At 44.9% G+C, this 21,385-nt stretch overlaps 1 long non-coding RNA gene across 1 annotated transcript; it reads left to right on the top strand.

Moving 5' to 3' along the window:
• The first annotated feature begins 3,267 nt into the window (after positions 1 to 3,267).
• LOC113627779 (uncharacterized) lies at positions 3,268 to 21,134 on the top strand. Its single transcript, XR_003435725.1, has 3 exons — positions 3,268 to 3,277; positions 10,397 to 10,400; positions 21,049 to 21,134. It is a non-coding gene; the product is annotated as an uncharacterized LOC113627779 (long non-coding RNA).
• Positions 21,135 to 21,385: the final 251 nt, after the last annotated feature.

Here is a 21,385-nt window from a genome sequence, read left to right as displayed (position 1 = left end):
CTACCTGGTTTTTCCCCCAGTGACTATATCTTGTGTCACTAGAGGATGGATCAAACCAGAGACAGGAAATTGATACAATCTACCCATCATATTCTTATTTCCCCAGTTTTTCTCATTTGTGTGTGTCTGTGTGCATGTGTGTGCATCGGACTTATTATTTTTTTGAAGAAATGCTCCTTAAAGAAGCAGATGCCGAGTAAAAGGACTTCCACCTCTGGGGGAGAAAGGAGATAAAAGGTGGGGGCGTGACCTGTGTCATCCTGAACACAGTGGATCTAAATCCAGGCTAGACCCAGAGCAGGCTGACGGCAGCATCCACGGGGGCGGCTTCAAGGCTCTGCCCAGTGGTGAGAGCTGCTCGCTAGACCAGCAGGCGCCTCACTCACCAAGAACTCAGATCCCGCTGCCCCACTTTATAGATGAGAATTATTGCCCTGAGTGTTGCAGGGAGGCATACGGTGAGAAAGTGCCAAGAGTGGCCTGCATCCCTCCAGCCCTTGGCCCTATAAATGGTTGTTGCTCTGATTCCAGAGACTTCCCTCCTTCAGACAGCAAGAACAGACATGCAAACAGTACTGGGCGGTGCTGCCTTTGGGGTGAAGTTCTTCACTTGGCATCCTGGACTTAAATCCCAGCTTGGTCCTCTTATTCCCCTAAACCATCCCCAGCCCTTCGAACACACAGACCCCGAGACCTCCAGCCACAGAATCTACTCCATGCTGCCTGGGCCACTGGATCAAGTCCAAACACTTCATCTCCCAGCTGGGGAAACTGAGGTCCCAAGAACAGATGGGAAACTCTGCATCCATTGCAGATTGAAGCCAAGCATAGCTATGACACCCAGGATACAACGCCATAACCCCCAGCCGTGGACTTGGTCAGAGCACAGTTTGTAAATAACCTCTCTGAGCCCAGCTTTGCCACCTATATCAGAGGTTAGCAAACCACTTCTTTAAAAAGCCAGAGAGTAAATATTTGAGTCTCCTTCCCAACTACTCAACTCTGGGCTGTACTTTGAAAGCATCCATAAACATTATGTCAAAAGTGGGAGTGGCCTGTGCTCCAGGAAAATGTGATTTGCTAAAGCAGGTGGCGGGCCAGATTCAGCTCAGGAGCTGTAGTTTGGCCATCCTTGATCTATGTAACCAGTAAATTCATAGTTCCCTCCCAGGGCTATGATGATGCATAACAGAGATGGTATGCATGGAATTCTTTAGAAGAATGACTGACAAAATTGGTGCTCAAGACACCGATTATGTGTCTGGTTATTATACTTTTTTACATGATGTATAGTATTCAGACATATATAAGACGGTGCAATCCTAGAATGAAGTACTAGTTAAATGATGCTCAGAGAAGGGAGCTTTCAGCAGAGACCTGTGTGTAGGGAACAGGAATTCTGATCTTCAGGTAGATCTTGTGTTTACATTTCAAAGGGGCTCTTGACTCAGCAAAGGTGAAAACACATTTAGTTATTGCCTGTGACGTAACGATACCATATCTGGAGGCCTAAAGACAGCTTCATCTTAGCAGGAGCAAGTTCAACGACGTGAGAAGCTTCCCCTCACCCCCCGGGAAAATCCAGACTCAGGTAGCAGCCAGAACAGGCCAGTTCTCAGAGGGCTACAGGGAGAGCCCCCTACAGATGTGACCTATTAGCTGAGACATCAACATAGGCCAGAAGGATTCAGATGGAGCACATGACCAAGAGCAGAGGGAATGACAGGTGCAAAGGACCTGGGGCACAATACTAGCACATTTGAGACAAGGAGAAAAGGCCAAACAATAATGCAGAGTGAGCCCTCATCCAGCTGGGTACCAAACCAAGGCAAGGCAGAAAAGTCTTCATGGAGGAAGTGACCTGGGTGTTGAAGGATGAATAGCAATTTTTCAGAAGGAACAGCATTTCAGGAGAGGAGCAGAGAATTCAAAAATATAGACACCGAGGAGAGGGTGGCTTCGTATAATTCCAAGTATAGGAGAAATTTTAAGTGGTGAAAAAGGTATGGCTGGCAAGCTCACAGAAGGGACTGCACCTCATCTTCCTTTATAGAACTCAAGGGAATCAACCATACAATGGACCTGCCGGTATCAGGAAGAAAACCACCCTTCTATAGAAGAAGAAGCCTCACTCTTTTGTGATTATTCACAGGCCCTGGGTTTCTTCACAGCAAAGAAAGATGTCTTTGGCAAAGATGTCTCTGAGACTGTGCCTGGTCATAGCTTCGTGAGGGCACCATAACTGTTTGATGAGTGTATAAATAAATATATGAACAAGTAAATCTAAAAGCTCTACCCTGGAATTTCATTGTGTATCTCCAGATGTAAAAACAAAACAAAACAAAACATTAAAAAACCGAAACAACAATTTTAGTTTAACGACAAGACACAAATTGTCCAGCCTTCCTTGGAAGAAGGAAATCATGTTTACTCTTCCATCTGTGTTTGCAGCATGATATCACGAGGGCTCAGAACCATCCTCGCTGATAAGGGTCCCATCCGTGGGAATCTTCTAACTCTGAACACGCCAGCAGTTGCTTCCTTTTCAGAGAACATGTTACCCGGCTGAAGACGTCTCCTTGGCTTTCTCCTTGAAAACGCTTTGATCGTGCTCCTCTCTTTCTACACCTCTTGTCATAAACTGGGCTTGCCTCTCTCAAATCATCTTTGAACCAGAAGTCACATTAGTTCAAGTTCACAACTCTGCTGAGACATCTGGGTCTCAGCAGCTTTCCCAGAGATGGAGATTAAAGATATAGAGGTGATGGTATAGACCCAGCACCCCTTTTTCGGGATGAACAGACCAGATCTGTTTGGAAAACCTTGGGGAGCATCAGAGGTGGGCATTTCCCTTGCATCTGAAAGCAGGTTCTTTCTCAGGGATCTCCAACAAGCTGTCAACTGCCATGAGCACCCAAGAGTCAATGTCCCAGCTGTGCCCAGGAGATGGACAAAAATTTGTCAGTTGAAGGGGGTGATCACCCCTCTTCCTTGCGGGAATCTCTGTCTGAACTTCTTCAGAGCTACCCGGGACCACATGTGAAAAGTCAGTCTGGGAATAAGGTTTTGTTTCATGGCTTCCATGAAATTCCCATCAGGGTGAACTATTATAATGCCATGGCGATCCAGCAATCCCACTCCTGGGCACATATCTGGAGAAAACCATGATTCGAGAAGATGCATGCCCCCCAATGTTCATTGAAGCACTATTTACAATAGCCAAGACACGGAAACAACCTGAATGTCCATCGACAGAGGAATGGATAAAGAAGATGTGGTGTGTGTGTGTGTGTGTGTGTGTGTGTGTGTGTGTGTGTGTGTCACAATGGAATATTACTCAACCATAAAAAAGAATGAAATAATGCCATTTGCAGCAACATGGTTGGACCTAGACATTATCATACTAAGTGAAGTAAGTCAGACACAGGCAGGTATGACCCAAACCCACATGTAGCATGCAGTCTAGTGGAGAGACAGATAGAGAAAAATAACTACACTTGTGCATATTCCATGAGACTTTGTTGAGTTATTCGTCCATTTGTTGAGTCAACAATTATTCATTGAGCACCTCCTGTATTCAAGGAGTCTGCACATTCTGGTGTGTGTGTTGAAAGAGAACCCCCTCTTGGCATAGATGACCTTGATCAGTAGGATACCATCTCATGAGGACTGGCCCGTGCTGCTGGGGTCAGGATGAAGCTCACCTGAGTGAGGACTGGCCCCATTCTGACCCTACCTCAGATGGGTCTCTACATCTCCTGATGTGTCAGTTCCTCACCTGGAAAATGCAGGGGGTGGAGCTCAACCCCTGTGTATCTTGAGAAGGTCACAGGAGGTAAGATCCGAGGAGGCTCTAGGTGCCCTAAAGATATGGTGAACAGAGAGTAGCTTGACATGATGGCATAGTGGCTTGGTTACTTTGGGCAGACCTGGGGTCAGGGTGAGCAATTCAAGCTCATTTACCTGGAACTTTCCTGGTTTCAGCACTGAAAGTCCTGACTCTCGGGACCCTGTCCTGAGTAAACCAGGATTGTTGATCACCGGCTATTGTCATTTGAGGTCACCAGATACACCTTGGAGGATCTCTCTCTCCCCTTTGGGCTTCTGTCTCAGTGGCTTTCAGACTGGCTGTGCTGGACAAGCTTGAGAAATGGGAGCGCTTGGTAAGATGCCATTTCCTGAGTAGAATTCCACAGATCAGGTGGGTGGTCCAGGGCTGAGTGTTGAGAATTGCTGTCCCCGCTCCAACTTTTCATTTAGAATTTATCCTTTAAGAAACGCCAGGTTGCCTTCTTGAAGCACCTTGTCTGCAGCAGCTATTTTCACATTTAATCCTTGCCACGATAACCCCATTCCTTGCCCCATCGTATAAATGAGGGTGGAGAGAAGAAGAAGCTTGTAATACAAAGGAGAAAGGAAGGAGCATGAGAGAAATGCAGGGGGGGACAGAATCACATCTGTTCCCTGCCCTCATTCTTGAGCTCCTTTTGTTTTCTCTTGTTTTTTTTTTAGAATAAGTCTTAAATCCCGGGGCTGGTTTTGAACCACAGTGGAAAGAAGAGGCAGGACAAAAGCCTTAGGAGTTATCTTCATGGAAGATTCATGGACACACTGCAATTTGGGGGCTCCCTCCTGCCAGGGGTGCCCTCTCCTCTCCAGTAGCTTTAGCCTCCTCTACCCCTTCGGTCCTGGCAGGGTACCAGCTCTCCTCAGTTACTGGTCCCTGGGCATGTCACCGTCTCATACCGATTTCTGAATTCTGCCCACGTCATGGTAAACAGTCCCTCCACTGACCTCTCTCAGTTGCCTGCCAGACCTGCCCCAGGTTCCAGAGCGTCCCTCGCAGTCCTGCTGGAGGACGCAGTGCAGAAGCAGCATGATAGGTAAAGTAGGGGCACGGGAGAGGGCAGAAAAGAAATAGCATAAAATGTTCATCTCTGCGGGAATGAGCTGGTGATTATGTCACGGCTTCTAGATGACCTGCTCTGCGGTCTTCAAACGGTGCACAGGAAGAGTTCACAATAACTTGAACTTGATATCACATTAACATGAAGTACACAGAATGCATAGTACACACCGCAAGGTGTCCTGTGCGTGAAACAGCTTACTAAACAACAGATCACCACATATAGAAGATTGGAATAAAATACACCAATGCATGGTGGGTCTTTGCAGAGTTTTTTTCCTTCGTCTCTCCACTTTCCAATGTATTTTAAACTTTCAAATTTGAGTATCTATAAATTTTAGAAATGAAAAATAAATGAATATTTTCATAAAATGATTCTTATAAGGAGGGCTTTCTTAAAGCCATCCAAGCTCTATTATTATTCCAAATAACAGAATTTAGTAATATCTGCAAAGGTGACCTGATCTAATCCTATACTTTTACAAATAAGAAAAGAGAGGCTCAGGACTTCCCTGGTGGGTCAGTGGTTAAGACTTCACCTTCCAGTGCAAGGGGTGCAGGTTTGATCTCTGGTCGGGGAGCTAAAGATCCCACATGCCTCGCAGCCCAAAAACCAAAAACGTAAAACAGAAGCAATATTGTAACAAATTCAATAAAGACCTTAAAAATGGGTCACATCAAAAAAAGAAAAAAGAAAAGAAAAGAGAAGCTCATGGAGGGGAAGAGATGTGTTTGGCCTCATCCACATGGCCAAGATGTAGATGCCACGTAACACAGGTAAAGGCAGAAATTGTCCTAGAAGCAAGGTTTCCAGACTCAATGAGGTTTGCTCGACCCAAGTGTGGCACAGTTGCTAATATTCTCAAAAGTCTTGCTTTTTCATTCCATATCCCTCATTTGTCGATCTCTTTCCTAAAACCCTATTAAACAGTTTCCCCTTTGTCTGGGGGTGCTTAGACTCAGCAGATTGCCCATTTCCCATCTCCTTTGCCACTTTTTATTCCTCCAACAATTTCACAGTCAGCCCACTTAAGAGTTCTTTTCCTTTCACTCAATAGCTTCAATCTCCCATCAGAGCAGACACTTCATCGTCTGACTGGCGTGGCTCAGAGTTGAACTTGGACAGCTTGGGTGGGATTCTGCAGGCTCCTGCTGCCACGGGAAGGGATGTGGCTTTCAAAAGCAAAGATGAACAGAAGTTGAGCTGGGGGGAACGTCCCAGGGTCAAAGGGACGTTGTGAAACGAGAAGGGACTTGAGTCTGATGGCTGATGGGTCCCCAGTCGTGTGATTGAAAGGGGCTGGGAGGGTAAAGAAGCTGGGAATAGAAAGAGTGACAGAGATGAGTCAGAGCACGGGAGGGGAGGACAGAGGGCAGACGACGCCCCAACAATGACAAATCCTCAGACTTTTCAGGTGGAAAATATCAGCCTAATTTGGGAGTCCATCTCCCCATCTCCCCACATAAAAGCTGCCCAGGTGATCTGCAGTATTAACGTGAATGTAATAATGTGCTGTTGGCATTGCAAGGAGCTCGCAGTTGGGAAAGAGAATGAGGATCATTCTGGCTTCACCTGGGGCCACACATCGGCTCCAAATGCACAACCAGAGGCCGGTTATTGGCCAAAGTTGCTGATTTTAGTTCCTTCATCTGTAACACGGAGATGAGGTGCAAAATCAGAGCATCTCTCTGCCACAGTACACAGGGGGTCAGAGGCTCGGCCCCAAACTCAGAAGCCCGCATTCAAATCTTGGCCCCTCACTTACTGTGTGGACTTGGGCAGGGGATCTTGCTCCTTCTACCTCAGTTTTCTCAACTGTAAACTGGGAATAACAATGATACCAATCTCCAAGAGCTGGAGAGAATACTAACTGAGCAATAAAAGCCCTGGAGTGGTACTTATCAAAAGGTAAAAACTATATCTGTTGTCATTATTATTATTCCCAATGCTTGTACTTATCATGGTAAACATGCAATGGAAACATTTATATTTGGGAGGCGGGAAGCAAGAATCAAGGGAATTAAGCCTCTACATTGGCATGTGATTCGTATTCAAATTTAATAATTTCTTTGACATAGAAACTTGTTTCTAGAGTTGCATAGTCAAAACAGGAGAGAATAAACCAGCTTACCTGTGAGCATAATCATTGACTTTTGCCACATGCCATCCAGGCCCCATATCTACTCATAGATGTTAAGCTCATCACCAGGAATAAACATTCTGTGCACCCAGAACAGCCATTTGAGCTCTTCTTCAAAGATGTGAGTTTCTCTTACCGGATACATACCAATGATGTTGATGATGATGATGACAACGATAATGATAATGAAAAACACACGTCTTGCTAAGTATTTGGAGATCTGCATGTATAAATCAGTATTTGTTTTCCTGAAACTTTTTCTAAAGTGTCCTGCTTGAAATCCCTACCCTTTCTCTTGCCTTTACTGCAGGAGCCTGCGCGTTCCCTGGCTAACTGCTACTAGGTCATCAAGGTTCTCTTTGCTTCCCTTGACCAACCCGACTCCACCATATTGGAATTAACTTCTTTCCCTGTCTGTGCCCTTCACCAAACTGTGAGCTCTTCTAAGGGGAAGGATTGCATCTTATTCATCTCTCTGTCCCCCACCTGGCACAGTACCTAGAAAACAGATGGGTGGACAATAGTCAGATGGATAATTGAGGGAAGAAATTTGTTGCTAAGAATCCAGGGAACTCCTGAGCCAGAAGAAGAGGCATCAGGCCACCAGTGCGTTTAAACAAACACACAGTTAGAGGCTGAGGCAAGAGGTCAACAGCCAAGGGGGTTGAGAGAATGAAGGTGTCAAGTAATCAGAGAAAGGTAGTCCCAGTTTTGATTTAATAATCTGGGAACCTAGCCGTGCTTTCCTCTCTGGGGGTGTAGTGTGATTTGCTTAAGTTGAGATCCTTAAAGGGGTCAGACATGAATCACATAAAAATAAATGATGTCCAAATGATGACAAAGTTAAAAAAACAAAAAAGTTACTTTTATACTTGCTATCTGCTGGAATTTGTTCAGACTTGTTTTGTGACCTAATATATAATCAATCTTAGGAGATATTTTGTGTGCATTTGAGAAAAATGTTTGTGCTGCTGTTGGATGGAATGTTTTATATATGTTTATTAAATCCATTTGATCGAATTTTTTTAAAAAGAAGGTATTAAGAAACTCAAAAAGTCTGAAAGAAAAACAAAAAAACAAAACAAAAAATGTCCAGATTGAGAGTGACCTTACCTGGACTTGGATATGTGAATTGTGCCACACAGACACTTTCTGCAGCATAAAATATGTCCACGGTGGGTGTACAAGAATGTGTATTTCATGAGTAAAAACCCCACTGCTATGCTCATTATAATATTTGTGCATAACTTCCCATGTATATCGTCATGCTTCCCAAATTGCCCATTCATAACCCTTAATGCAAATGCCATTTTTAAAATCAATTCTTTCCTCTGCTAATTTAAAGACGCCAACACATGCCAAGACAATACAGGCGATTTTAACCAAACAGCAGTTGGCAAGAGCCAAGATCTACGCTGTTTATATCATGTTGAGATACAGTAGCAGAAAGGAAAAAGACAGAGAGAGAAAGACAAATCCATGAGATGTTAAGGAATCATTTCGTCATCAAACAACACATGGTAATGTAGGGTCGGGCCAAAACAGCAGGCTTAGACTTGTACTTCTCCACCGAGTATACCCAGGCACACTGTGGTAGAGGCACTGACCAGCTTCTCCTTTTCATCTCTTCAGGGTGTCATTTGTCCACTGACAGCTTATAAAATTTTATGGAGCACCCCCTGAGTGTGTCAGGCTCTGTGCTGGGTGCTTGAGATTTTTAAGTGAATGACACAGTCATCCGTCACGGGGTGCCGAGTCTAGCAGGGTATTCGAGACAACCAGATTGGATGCCATCCTGCTTGGAATGGGATGGCCTATTAATAACAGCCTCAATAATCCGTTTAACACACACTGCTTGGAGCCTAGCGAGCATTTGTAGTACTAACTCTATTCGTTTAAGATTGAATATGGATGCAAGTGATAAGACCCAAAAGTACAGTGGCCTAAACAGACAGAGCTTTATTTCTCTCTCACATATGGAGCAGTGTCAGGGAGTCCAATCTGGGCATGGTACTCCATGGAGTCAGGAACCTTATCCCAAGGGCACCCATGGCTGCATGAGATGACGGGAAATGTGATCTTTATTTAAGGTGTCCGTGTGCCAGCCAGAATTCTGCAACTCTGGAAGATACAGTTCTCTTCCTCCCTTTGTGATGGAATGATTGGACTGAGTTTTCCCCACTCTGAAACTCTCTTTGCTCATCCATAAAATAACAAGTCAAACTATGGTTTCAAGGGATGCTCCCAGCTCCAAATAAATACGAAGTGAAAGAATGTGTGAGCAAAAATAAACGTATATTGTCTTTTGATTTTAGGAAGTGTGTGAAATGAGCACCACGTTACAGCTGGTTAAAAACACAGATCACCCATCCGCGCCTGTGCATATTAGTTCTTGTACCTTTGAACAAAAGCTCCCCTGACCCCACTGTCTTTGCAGCACTTTGACTGAAATTTTCCCAACGCCTTCCTTTTCCATACCAACTTATCATCCAATGTGACAGGGGTATTTTTGTGCTTCTCTGTGTCTTTCTTGAATTTCAAAACTATTCCCATCAAAAGTTGGCATGCCTTTTCTCAGTGAAGCCCAGCCGAACCGGAGAATAACGTAATCAGCAAGTTTCAGAGGAAATTAAAGTCGGATCACCGCCTACCGCACCCACATCCAGCTGCAATGAGACCTGCCTTATCAATGCTTCGGTGTTTAATGTGCAGACATGTTACATTAAGCCAGCTTGTGCAAGGGAAGGATTTCCTGATGAGTTTCCGGTTTGGTCCATAATTGGCAAAGACAATGGCTTCTGCAATGTTAGGTAAATTAAAAAAAAAAAACAAAACAAATTTACAGGTAATCCGTCGCAAGCTTGTCAAAGATAGGGGTCCCATCACATAAGAATTAGAGTTTAACTTAATCAACAATGACTTCATCGAGAGTTTTTATTTATAGCTAATGCAAATGTTAAAAAAAACTAGAGCCATTAATTATTAGTAGGTTTTTTTTTTTAAAGCCGAAAGTAAGAGTTGAATAAACGTATTTTAAGACACTTAAAGCTGAGGCATTCTTTATAAAATGACTAGCTAAAGAGTCCCTTGGGCTTGTCTTTTAACTGCTTTCAAAGCTCTAATAGCACTTTTTCCACCAAAGACACACCCCTTGAATCCTCCGAGAGATACAATAGCATAATTGTTCTTTTAGGTTTCAAGGCCCTGACATATCTGTCATGGAAAGAATAGTGAATAATAATACCAGAACTATTTTATGCAAATTCCACTTAGAGGTTTCAAGATTTCCCTGAGACGGATCTTGCCCCCTTGTTGACACTTGCATTGTCATATTAGCTTTACATAAGAGAGTGGTTGGAGTTTTCCTTTTGTTAAATAATTCTCATTTTAAAGAAATCTTTAGATAAAGTTAAAAAACAAATACAAAAACAATGAGATGGAAACATCAATTTGGAGATGTATCAAATGGGAAAAACAGTATTCATTCACTGGAAGGAATTCTGCCCCCTGGAGCTAATCACTTTGCTGATGGAATCCTCCTCTAACTTAAACCAGGATGACACCAAATGGATGTTGATGAAGATGTGATATTTACAAACGCGCATGTGACACCTCCCAGCACAGAGGCCACATGGATGTATTTTCCAAAGACTTGAGTTCCGAATTCACAGCTCCTCCAGATGGAAGCTGCTTACAACGATCATGTCTTTAGAGCAAATCGATAAATACAGTTAAGCTAAAAAGCAAATCGTTAGTCTCAGAAGTAGACCATAGGATCAAAATTTAAAAAAAATATAGTGGTAGTGCTAAAAGACACCTGAAGTTCATGGACCCCTCCAGCCCTCCAGCAATTCAGAAAATCCCTATAAGGCTATCAAAATATAAATCACCAATAAGGTCCATTTCCTCTGAAAAAAAAAAAGACGAAAATGACAAAAATAGCTATTTGTATAGAAAGGAGTCCAAATTATTAACAACTTGGCTGCCCATGAAGAGAAAGACCATCCTAACCCATCCATCTATTCACCCATTCATTCAACAGGTTTTTAATTTCCTTCTAGTGAATGGATGCTGGCCTCCCCAGGCTTCTGTACTGCCCTGTGAGTCACTGGTATTGCCTATATTTTACAAATGAAAACACTGAGGCTCAGAGAGTGTGACTGACTTATGCAAGGACTCCCCTCCTCCAGGCTGCAGGGCTGGGATAATTCAGTGGGGTCCTCCATCCTGGTGAGCTACGCTTTCTGAGTGACCAAGGGCTCTTCACATGCCCAAGGTTTATCTGTTGGCCTGAGCTGGGCATGGCTATTCAAAAACGAAAGATATTCCTGAGAGTTCTCCACCCACTGGTTGTGTGACTTTGCCAAGCCACGCCCCTTGTCTGAGCCTCAGTGAACTCAGGTAAAACTGCCTGCAACACAGGGCGTTTTTGAGAAGCAAAGGAAACTGTGCATGTGAAAAGGCTCTACACAGCTTCTGTCTTAGCCAGCTCCAGCTGCCATAACAAAATATCATAGACTGGGTGGCTTAAATGAAAGGTATTTATTTTCTCACAGTCCCGGAAGCTGCAAGATCAAGATTAGAGGGCGGGTGCGGCTGGGCTCTGGTGCGAACTCTCTTCCTGGCTTATAGACAGCGGCCTTCTTGCTGTGTCCTCACATGGCGGCGAGAGAGGGGAACAGCAAGTTCAGTGCAAAGAATGACAATTTTGGTCTTCGCGAGACCTACAGATCTGGGTCCCACCTAGGTGTGTCTACCTCTCACAGGCTGTGTGACCTTGGGTATGCAACTCAACCTCTCTGAGCCACAGTTTCCATCTGTGAAGTGGGGGGTACGTACTGCTGTGACAGAATCTAATGCAGGTGCAGGGTCTGGTCCACTCTCCATCCATGGTTATTTCCAGGCTCAGTCTTTTCACCTTGGCCCATAACCCACAAAACCTAAGCCTCTCAGGTCAAACGTACACAACAACGGATGAAAAGATTCCCTCTTCTCCTCACCTGGATGGGAGGAAACCACTTCCGAGCCAGGAAGAGGAGAGACCTGCAAACTCTGCATCAATTTAATGTCTCCCCTGGGGGACCAGGAGGCTTAATGTTTATAAAGTACTTTGAGATCCTGAAACTAAAGACTTTATACAAACGCGAGATAATCATGATAATTAAGCCACTGTTATTGAATATAGCGAGGCCTTAGTGTTCCCTGATCCTGCAGTGAGCAAACTCCTGGCGGACACTTTAGCACACTGAAGAGATAATTTGCTAAATCATATACCACTGCCCTAAATGTCTCACACACCTACAGCCGGGGTACCAGTTCATCCTCCACAATAAGGCTAATAGCAGGCCACCGGCAGAACCGCACTTGACAGTTTATGAAGCACTTCAGGTAGTTTCTCCCACTCTGTGTCCGTAGGATCAGGAGGGACAGAATGGGGGAATTTAGGCCTGGCTGACACCTGGCAAACTTGAGGCACAGGTTCGGCTCAGATCCCCCAGAGAGTAACTCTACTGTCACAGAATCTCAAATCTGGAAAACTCAGCCAACATTTAGCCCAATATGCGGCCTTTGTAAATGAGAACGCTGAGGTTCAAAGAACTGAAATGACTTGACACAAGGCTACCGCTAGTACACAGGGGGCCTCTGTGGAAATCGGAAACCGGAAACGCACACACCCCTCTACTGGGACCTGGCTTGGCCAGGACCCCAGCTTGTCCTCAGCATTCAAGAATCCTGCTGTAGGGCTTCCCTGGTGGCGCAGTGGTTGAGGGCCGGGAAGATCCCACATGCCGCGGAGCGGCTGGGCCGGTGAGCCGTAGCCGCTAACCCTGCGCGTCCGGAGCCTGTGCTCCGCAACGGGAGAGGCCACAGCAGTGAGAGGCCCGTGTACCGCAAAAAAAAAAAAAAAAAAAGAATCCTGTTGTATTTTATATAGGAAAGTTCATGGAAGTACTCCATAATGTTTATTATTATTAGTTAATGAATTCTTAGGGGAAAAAACTGGTGTCTAATTCTCCTCTAGATCGTCTATAACCTGGCATGGTTTTTTTGCCACTTGGTTATTACTCAGTAAGCTTTTGTTGAACGAATGAATAAATGAATGAATTAAAAGAACAACAAAAAAAGAATCCTGCTGTATTTTAGAATCTAGGTTTAATTATTTGATTAGTTTTTTTATTATTTATCATTTTAAAATCTAGGTTTTATTGTTATTTATTTATTTATGATTTATTTTAGGCCAACAGACCAGGAAACAATTGTCATTGAAAGAGAGCTTGTTATGCTCACAGATTCCGGGAGGAGGGCGCACCCCACTCCATGGTGGGACCCCCCTGGGAAGTACCAAAGTCAGGAGGCTGGGAGTGGGGTGAAGAAAGTGAGCTTTCGTTGTGGTTTCACAGAAGGAACGGTGACAGGGTGAACAGGTTTTGGATGGGCTAGTTTGAATAATTTCAGTAGGCTCTGGGGCCTAGGGGCTGCCCCTAGTTGGCTGGTCCCTGGTCCTGGGGTGACTGGGGCAGGGGAATAGTGGCCTGGAGTGTGAGGACCAATAGAGGAGGTGCTTGGGGTGGTATTCTGGGTTGGTTGGTTTGCATATGAAAGGTCATCTCTAGGAATTAGCCAGCCCTGGGAGGGGCAGTTCCTGCAGTATCCTCAGGCCCCAACATATCAAAGCATCAAACATAAAGAAGAGGGCTTCCCTGGTGGCACAGAGTTGAGAGTCTGCCTGCCGATGCAGGGGACACGGGTTCGTGCCCCGGTCCGGGAAGATCCCACATGCCACGGAGCGGCTAGTCCTGTGAGCCATGGCCGCTGAGCCTGCGCGTCCAGAGCCTGTGCTCCACAACAGGAGAGGTCACAACAGTGAGAGGCCCGCGTACCGCAAAAAAAAAAAAAAAAAAAAAGAAGAAGAAGAAAAAGGCATGGTTAATACATGCTTATGAGGACCTCAGAAACCGTAGTGTCAAATACCTATTTCACTAATGGGAAATCTGAGGTCAGATAAGTGAAATAACTTGATTAGGGCTTCACTGCCAACGGGGTGTGTGACCAAGGTGACCTTCCAGAAATAGAGCAGACTGAGTCTTACGCTTAAATTCCTTTTATTTCCATTGTTTAGAAAATAATCTCCAAGCATCCTAATTTAGGAACCATGGTCCCGGATGCTCTGGCCTCACCAGTGTTACCTTCATCCTCCCCCAACCTCACACTTCACGCTCCAGGGGCTCAGAGGTATGGCAAACGCCTTTCTTGCTGTTTCAGACCTTTGCTTCCACAGCTCTCTCTACCTGCCTAGAATCCTTCTGACACTTTCCAGCCAGGAGACTTCTGTATCTTTGAAGATTCAATGCAGAGTTACTTGATCTCAGAGGCTTTGGCCACCTGTGGACTCAGTTTCCCGAACTTGGGCTCCCAGGCACCTCATGTTCACCTCTCCACAGCCTCACTCTTGATGTTTTTGTTCGTGGGTCCCTGTCCCCCACTGGATGGCATGCATGTTGAAGGCAGGGACCAGGCTCTACTTCTCCGTCAATCCTCAGCATCTACCAAGACCGGTAGCCTGTACCAACTCTCAAGGATTCAACCCCAAACCCACCTCCACACATGGGATTCCTACTCCAGTGCTCCTTCCTACACACACACACACACACACACACACACACATATACACACATACACACACATATACACACATACACACATACACACACATATACACAGACATACACACAGACATACACACACATACACACACATATACACACACACACATACACACACATACACACACACACACACACACACATACACTGTGAAGTCCTCCATCCATTCCCATGAGAGCAGAAAGGATTACACACCGAGCAACGCTTCATACCTGCTATATATTTGAGACTCATATGACAGCTGCAATTACTTTTGCTGGATTTTATATTTTGTTCCTTTGTCAGAGTCAGCTGGATTTTCCAAAGGAAAGAGGATCTGCATTTCCAAGCCATCGGCTCTAAATCGGGCTCCCATCACCTCCTTTATACTTGCCTGTGTACAACCAGAAATGGTTTGCTGGCGTGCACTTCTTTTCCTGCTGATTTAGAATCTGCAAATAGATATCTTCTCCCAAAACATACCTCTCCACAAAGCCAGCCCACTGAACCGAGCTCATTATCTTAAGACACCTCTATGGCCAAAGGTTATGCTTTCCAGAGCTGTATTAATCTCTTTGTCTAAACAGCATAGGCTTAATTGGTTTAGATCAGAGTTGTAGTGTTTTGAGTAAAAGGGTGTGATTAATGTGAGCTAAAGATGGTTGGATGGGTGCAGACTAATTCACCAGCATACACAAACCTATTATCATCAGAACCATGAGAGCTTGGGGAAACCTGCCCCAGTGAGCAAGGTTTCTTTTTTTCTTTTTTTTCTCTAGAAAAACAGAGAAACCTGAGAAGGCTGTGGAGACCCCAGAGCAAGCAGGGTGGCACGGCCTCTTTGCAGGATGAAGTTGCTGCCACGTGCACGGCGGTATAGAGTACATCATGTTCAGCAAGAAGTTGGGTTCATTCGGTGCCCACACCCAGGAGAGGAAGATGTCACCCTAATTGGAATATTGCCCCCGAGCCCGCTGACCAGCCCCCTTTTCTCTGTGCTGAGCCCCACAGGCTGAGCTCCGTGGATGGCCTCAGTGGGCCCCTGGCCCTGTGGTCCTGATGCCAAAACTCGGCTTCCGTGCACCAGTGCCGAATTGAATCCCAGAGACAGAGATTTGAGTGCAGTAGAAAAGAATAGCTTTATTTCTTTGCCAGGCAAAGGGGGACACAGCAGCTTCCTGCACACCAAAACTGTGTGTCCACAACCCGGGAGGATTTGGTGAGGAGTTTTACAGCAATGGTTCAAGGGTGGGGTTGCTGATAAAATTAGGGTGTGTGCAGGACCTGCACTCCTTTAATCTGGTCTCAGCTAATCTGATGAGTTTCTGTGGTTCCTTTAATCAGGCCTCAGGAAGTCTTCTTGCAGATCCTCTCTGGTTCCTTTCATCTGGAATGAAGAATGCTAACATCTTCCATTTGTTTGGGGTTTTCATTGATATCACTGTGTATCCCCTTGAGGCAGAACCAGGACCCTGCTCCAAGTCTGTACCATTGTTTCTTGGCGGCTCCTCCCTTTTCCCTGCATTCCCTCCCTTCCCTGATTAGCGACTGTTCGAATCTGTCCTTTAGAACTCAGGAAATGTCATGGAGGCTGTAGTCTATTCCCTACAAACAAGAAATGGGGGACAGAAAGGCTTCCATGCCCAGGAGCCCCACAGTGTCCTTCTTGGTTTCAGTCCTGCATCCAGTTAGAGGAACCATAGCAAGAGAAAGAGAGGAGGACAGGGTACTTATTTATCCCCCAGGATGCCACAGTTTGTCTATGAAGCTAGTGTTTTCCTTACAAGCACTCTGCCTGGATCTGGGTATCCAAGCATTGTCTTTCGTTGCCCCAGACATGGGAACACCCACTATTTCTCGGCCCAGCTGTTGCACTATACCTGGCTGGTTTCTCTAGTTTATTTCACACTGCTTGGTTCTAAAGGCTTTATAGTCATTAATTTATAGAACCCTCAAAAACCCTCTCCAGGAGGCACTACGCTTGTCTTATTTTACAGATGAGGAAACTCAGGTGCAAGGAGGCTGAACAGCTTGCCAAGGCTATACACCTGCTAAGAGGTAAGAATCCAGATGTACATCCAGGCTGTGGGTCACCAGCACGCAGCCTCTTCCTGGCACGGTGGCAGGGGAGAAAACGTAGGGAAATCCAGGGACAGAAAACAGGATCGGCAAAGGTCTCGAGCTTCAGGGTGACACCAAGAAACACTGAGCAGTCCAGTGTGAAAGGTGAAGGGGGGTGGAGAAGGCATAGCTGTGAGGCTCTTTGACAGGTATGGGGCAGCATAAAAGTTTTCGAATGCCACCCTCTGCAGCCTGCATCTTCTAGTTCAATATCTCGGTGCCTAGAGCACTGGGTGAGGCCTGGGAGATGCAAACACAAGTTGAAATCATAGCGCCGTCCTCCCAGTGTAAGAGAGGAGACACACACCACAATCCACCTCCCTGGTGTCACGGAACAAAACAAAGGACAGTGGGACTGCAGAGGCGAAAGGGTCTAATTCTGGCAGGGCTAAGATTGCGGGGGCGGGATGAGTCAGACACCCACACTGGCTGCAGAATTGTTAAGGGGACTTTGAGAAACTCTGTCCTTAAGATAAATAATATTTTAATGCAATATTGTCTAAAGATTCAAAATGAATGCAAAGTCCATGATAAACAAAAGATCAAAAGCATACTTGACCTTATGTACGAGATCAGTCGTACTCATTTTTTACCTTTGGCCTCAGGTTCCAATAGAGCCCAGCAGGCCTGATCCCATATTTATTTAAAATGTTGATCTTTTTGTTCATCATGGATTTTTTTTTGCATTAAGTTTAACTTCAAACATAGTGCGTTAAATGTTATTTATCTGGATGGCTGGGTTTTTCTGCACCCTCTTAAATTTTGCAACTGAGGAGAATACCTCCCTTGCCTCACGCTAGTCCCAGCCCTGTTCCCTGGGGCCTTGAACTTGAACTTTCTTCTGTGGACCTTTGGTAGTCCCAGGGGAGACACAGACAAGATTGTCAGTGTAGAATGATCATATTGAGAGGAAGAAACTTTCCTCTATCCTTCTAGTTTCTCCCGGCTGACCTAAGAATTAAATTGACATAACACAGATTAATAAAAGAAAATCAAATTTAATTTTGTATGTACAGGAACCCCCCATACATGAGAGAGTCAGAGACAGAAAGGTAAAATGAGGTTTATATGCCAACCGGAGCTAAGGAAGGGGATGGGGCCTGGGGCTTCCAAGGACAGGAGGGTCATTCACAGGACAATAAGTGGAAGAACAGATATTTGGTAATTAGATGTTTGCCCTGCCACGGAGTTGGGGCCATTCAGATAAATATATCTCCTGTTATAACTCTCTGCTGGGACAATTCCCCAATTTAAATTTTTCTAGCTAGGTTTGGGAGGGGCAGTCGTTTCTTTTAAACCTGCAGGGTCGCCATTGCCTTTCTCTCCTTATAACCCTTACACAAAAGTGACTCATTTGGGGAGCTCGTTCTAGACCCCAGCAATCGCTTTCTCAGCAGAGTGGAGAGTAGGCCAGGATGGTCAGTAAGGAGACAAGAGACAGGTGGGTCAAAGGGCGTGGTTGTACCTGGAATAGTCCTGTGGGCTCAGAGAGCTGAGAGGCTGGAGGAGCCTCGAAGGTCCTTGACATGGACTCAGAGCCTTTTTTTGTGCACGAACACAGGTTGTTTCTTCAGTTCTTGGCCTATTTCCTCTTCCAAATGGTGACCAGATGCACATTAAATTAGGATTAATGGGGCTCCTTTGAGGAGCCTTACATTTGAGCTCCGCACAGAAATAGTTTCATAACACATCATGCAACCTTTCTAAGAGGTTAAAAATTATATACTTAAAGCTTGAGTGTATTTGTCTACAAGTCTCAATGATTCCAAATGGGACTGATCCGTCCACTTTGTTAAGGAGGACTGGTTTAACACGTCAGCAGTGAGCTGCTCCGGCCAGTGTAGAACCCAGTGGCGTTTTTAATATAAACATCCAATTCTTGATAGAATTAGCTGGGCTGCCCTCACCCACGGTAGCCACACAGTTTCTGTACCATCTATTTGGGTTGGATTCTTTGCACATGACTTACTTCCTGGAAAATCTTTAGAGAGGTCTGGACTGCACAGTTATAAAAATTATTATAATGTATTTTCCCGTGCATATTAAATGAGCTCCCCAGACTGATAAAAGGTTGAAAAGCTATTATTCTTTATTCTTCAGTTTACTACAACCCTAAAGTAATAGCCTTCTATTAAAGTTTATTGATTGCTCCCACTGTTAACTAGCAAGTTGGTCATAAAAATAAAACCGAGAAATCTGCTATTTCTTCCTCGTTTCTTCCCACAGCACATATCTCCTGAGTAAGATTTCAAAGGACTCGTGTTGGCTGTATTGTGAGGAATCCCTGGGGGCTTGGGGGAGGTTTTGGTTCAACTGTTTATATTTTGTTTTTGTTTGTTTTTGTATTTCCCAGACATTAAACTTTTGGGAAAGATTCAGTATAACGTGGTTTTTTTGATTTTGGGGTTTTTTTTTCTCTCTCTTTTTTTCATAGAAAAAAACAGAGGTCTGCTCTGGGAGACCATCCTGGATTAGTATACTTGTTAGTTACATGATTCATCCATTCACTTTGCAGATAATTCTTGATCACCTACTAGGTGCCAGGCCTGGTTCTAGGCACAGGAATTGAACAGCAAACGTAACAGACTGAGGGTCTGCTCTCATGACACATTCCAGTGCTGGAGAGACAGATGATAAATAAGTAAAGAAATCCAGCTTTACTCTATTAGATGGTGATAAATGCTACAAAGAAAACAAAGCAGGTTAAAGAGACAGAGAACGTGTTGGTTAATTTTAAGTGTCAACTTGATGGGGTCCCAGGGAGCCCAAATATTTGGTTAAACACTATTTCAGGTGTGTCTGAGAGGCTTTTCTGGAGGAGATTAGCATTTGAATCAGTACCCTGAGTAAAGCACAGGGTCCTACCCAATGTGGGTGGCCCTCATCCAATCCATTGAGGGTTTGAATAGAAAAGAAAGTGGAAGAAGAGAGAATTTGTTCTCTCTGCCTGTCTTCAAGCTGGGACGTTGGTGTTTTTTTTGTTTGGTTTGTTTTTTTTGTTTTTTTGAAGTATAGTTGCTTTACAATGTTGTGTTAGTTTCTGCTGTATGGCAAACTGAATCAGTTATACATATACATATATCCACTCTTTTCTAGAGTTCCTTCCCATTAGGTCACCACAGATCATCGAGTAGAGTTCCCTGTGCTATACAGTACATTCTCATTAGTTCCCTATTTTATACATAGTAGTGTATGTATGTGGGATGTTGGTTTTCTCCTGCACTCAGCCTGAGACTTAGACTGTTATCAGCTGTCCTGATTTTCAGGCCTTGGGCTTGGACCAAATCTATACCACTGGCTTTCCTTGGGCTCCAGTTTACAGATAGCAGATTGTAGGATTTCTCTGCCTCCATAATCCTATGAGCTAATTCCTTATTTTATATTTCCTATTGGTTCTGTTTCTCCAGAGAACCCTGACTGATACAGAGACTGATGGACATTTTTTAGACCAGGAGGTCAGGAAAAGCCGTTCTGATGGATGATGTTTCAAACCCCAAGGTGATGAGGAAGCCCAGCCATGCACATTGCAAGCAAAGAGCACTCGACAGGGGCTCTGGATTTAGCCAATAGGACACCGTAGCCCAGTCAGAGGCAACAGTCACACAAGTGTTTTTGGCACATCTATGTAAGAGCATAGTATTACACCAGACCCTGGAAAGAGAATAATCAATAAAACAATAAAACACAGCTTCTGCTTCTTCCGGGAGCCCACAGTTTAATGAGGGGATCATCATGTAAAGAGAGCATCTGGCAGGCTTAAAGTCTTAGAAGGATGAGTAGAAAAACCATCAATATACAAAGAGCTTCTTTTGGGTACTGAAACTGTACAACTTAGACTGGGACTTGATCCACTTTTTTTTTTTTTTTTTTCAATTCAGGGGTCTCACTCTTTTGTGCCCTCCCCCGCTGTGGAGCACAGGCTCCGGATGCACAGGCTCAGCGGCCATGGCTCACGGGCCCAGCCGCTCCACGGCACGTGGGATCCTTCCGGACCGGGGCACGAACCCATGTCCCCTGCATCGGCAGGCGGACACTCAACCACTGCACCATCAGGGAAGCCCGAACCCACTGTCTTTTAATTGAGATCACACACCTGGTCTCAGGACTTGAAGCTCTGGTTCTTGATGTCTCATTGCAGAAAGAATTCAGTGAGAGACAAAGTGATAGGTAAGAGTGGATTTATTTAGAGAGATACACACGCCACAGACAGAGTGTGGGCCATCTCAGAAGGCGACAGGCCCCGAAATCTGGGGTGGTTAGTTTTCACGGGCTGGGTAATTTCACAGGCTAATGAGTGGGAGGATTATTCCAACTATTTTGGAGAAAACGTGAAGATTTCCAGGAACTGAGGCACCACCCACTTTTTGGACTTTTATGGTCATCCTTGGAACTGTCATGGCGCTGGTGGGTGTGTCATTTAGCTAATGCATTACAATGAGTGTATAATGGGGCTCAAGGTCCACTGGAAGTTGAATCTTCTGCCATCTGGGACCTAGTTGGTTCTAACCAGTTTTTGTCATGTCCTATGGCTATGCCATTCTTTTAGAGGTTGTGCCCTGTCCCCTTCCCTCCTG

The sequence above is a fragment of the Aethalodelphis obliquidens genome, unplaced genomic scaffold (assembly GCF_003676395.1).
Source record: "Aethalodelphis obliquidens isolate GAN/ISIS:26980383/991018 unplaced genomic scaffold, ASM367639v1 scaffold21, whole genome shotgun sequence".
Classification (NCBI taxonomy): Eukaryota; Metazoa; Chordata; class Mammalia; order Artiodactyla; family Delphinidae; genus Aethalodelphis; species Aethalodelphis obliquidens.
This window is presented reverse-complemented; position numbering and strand designations above follow the sequence as displayed.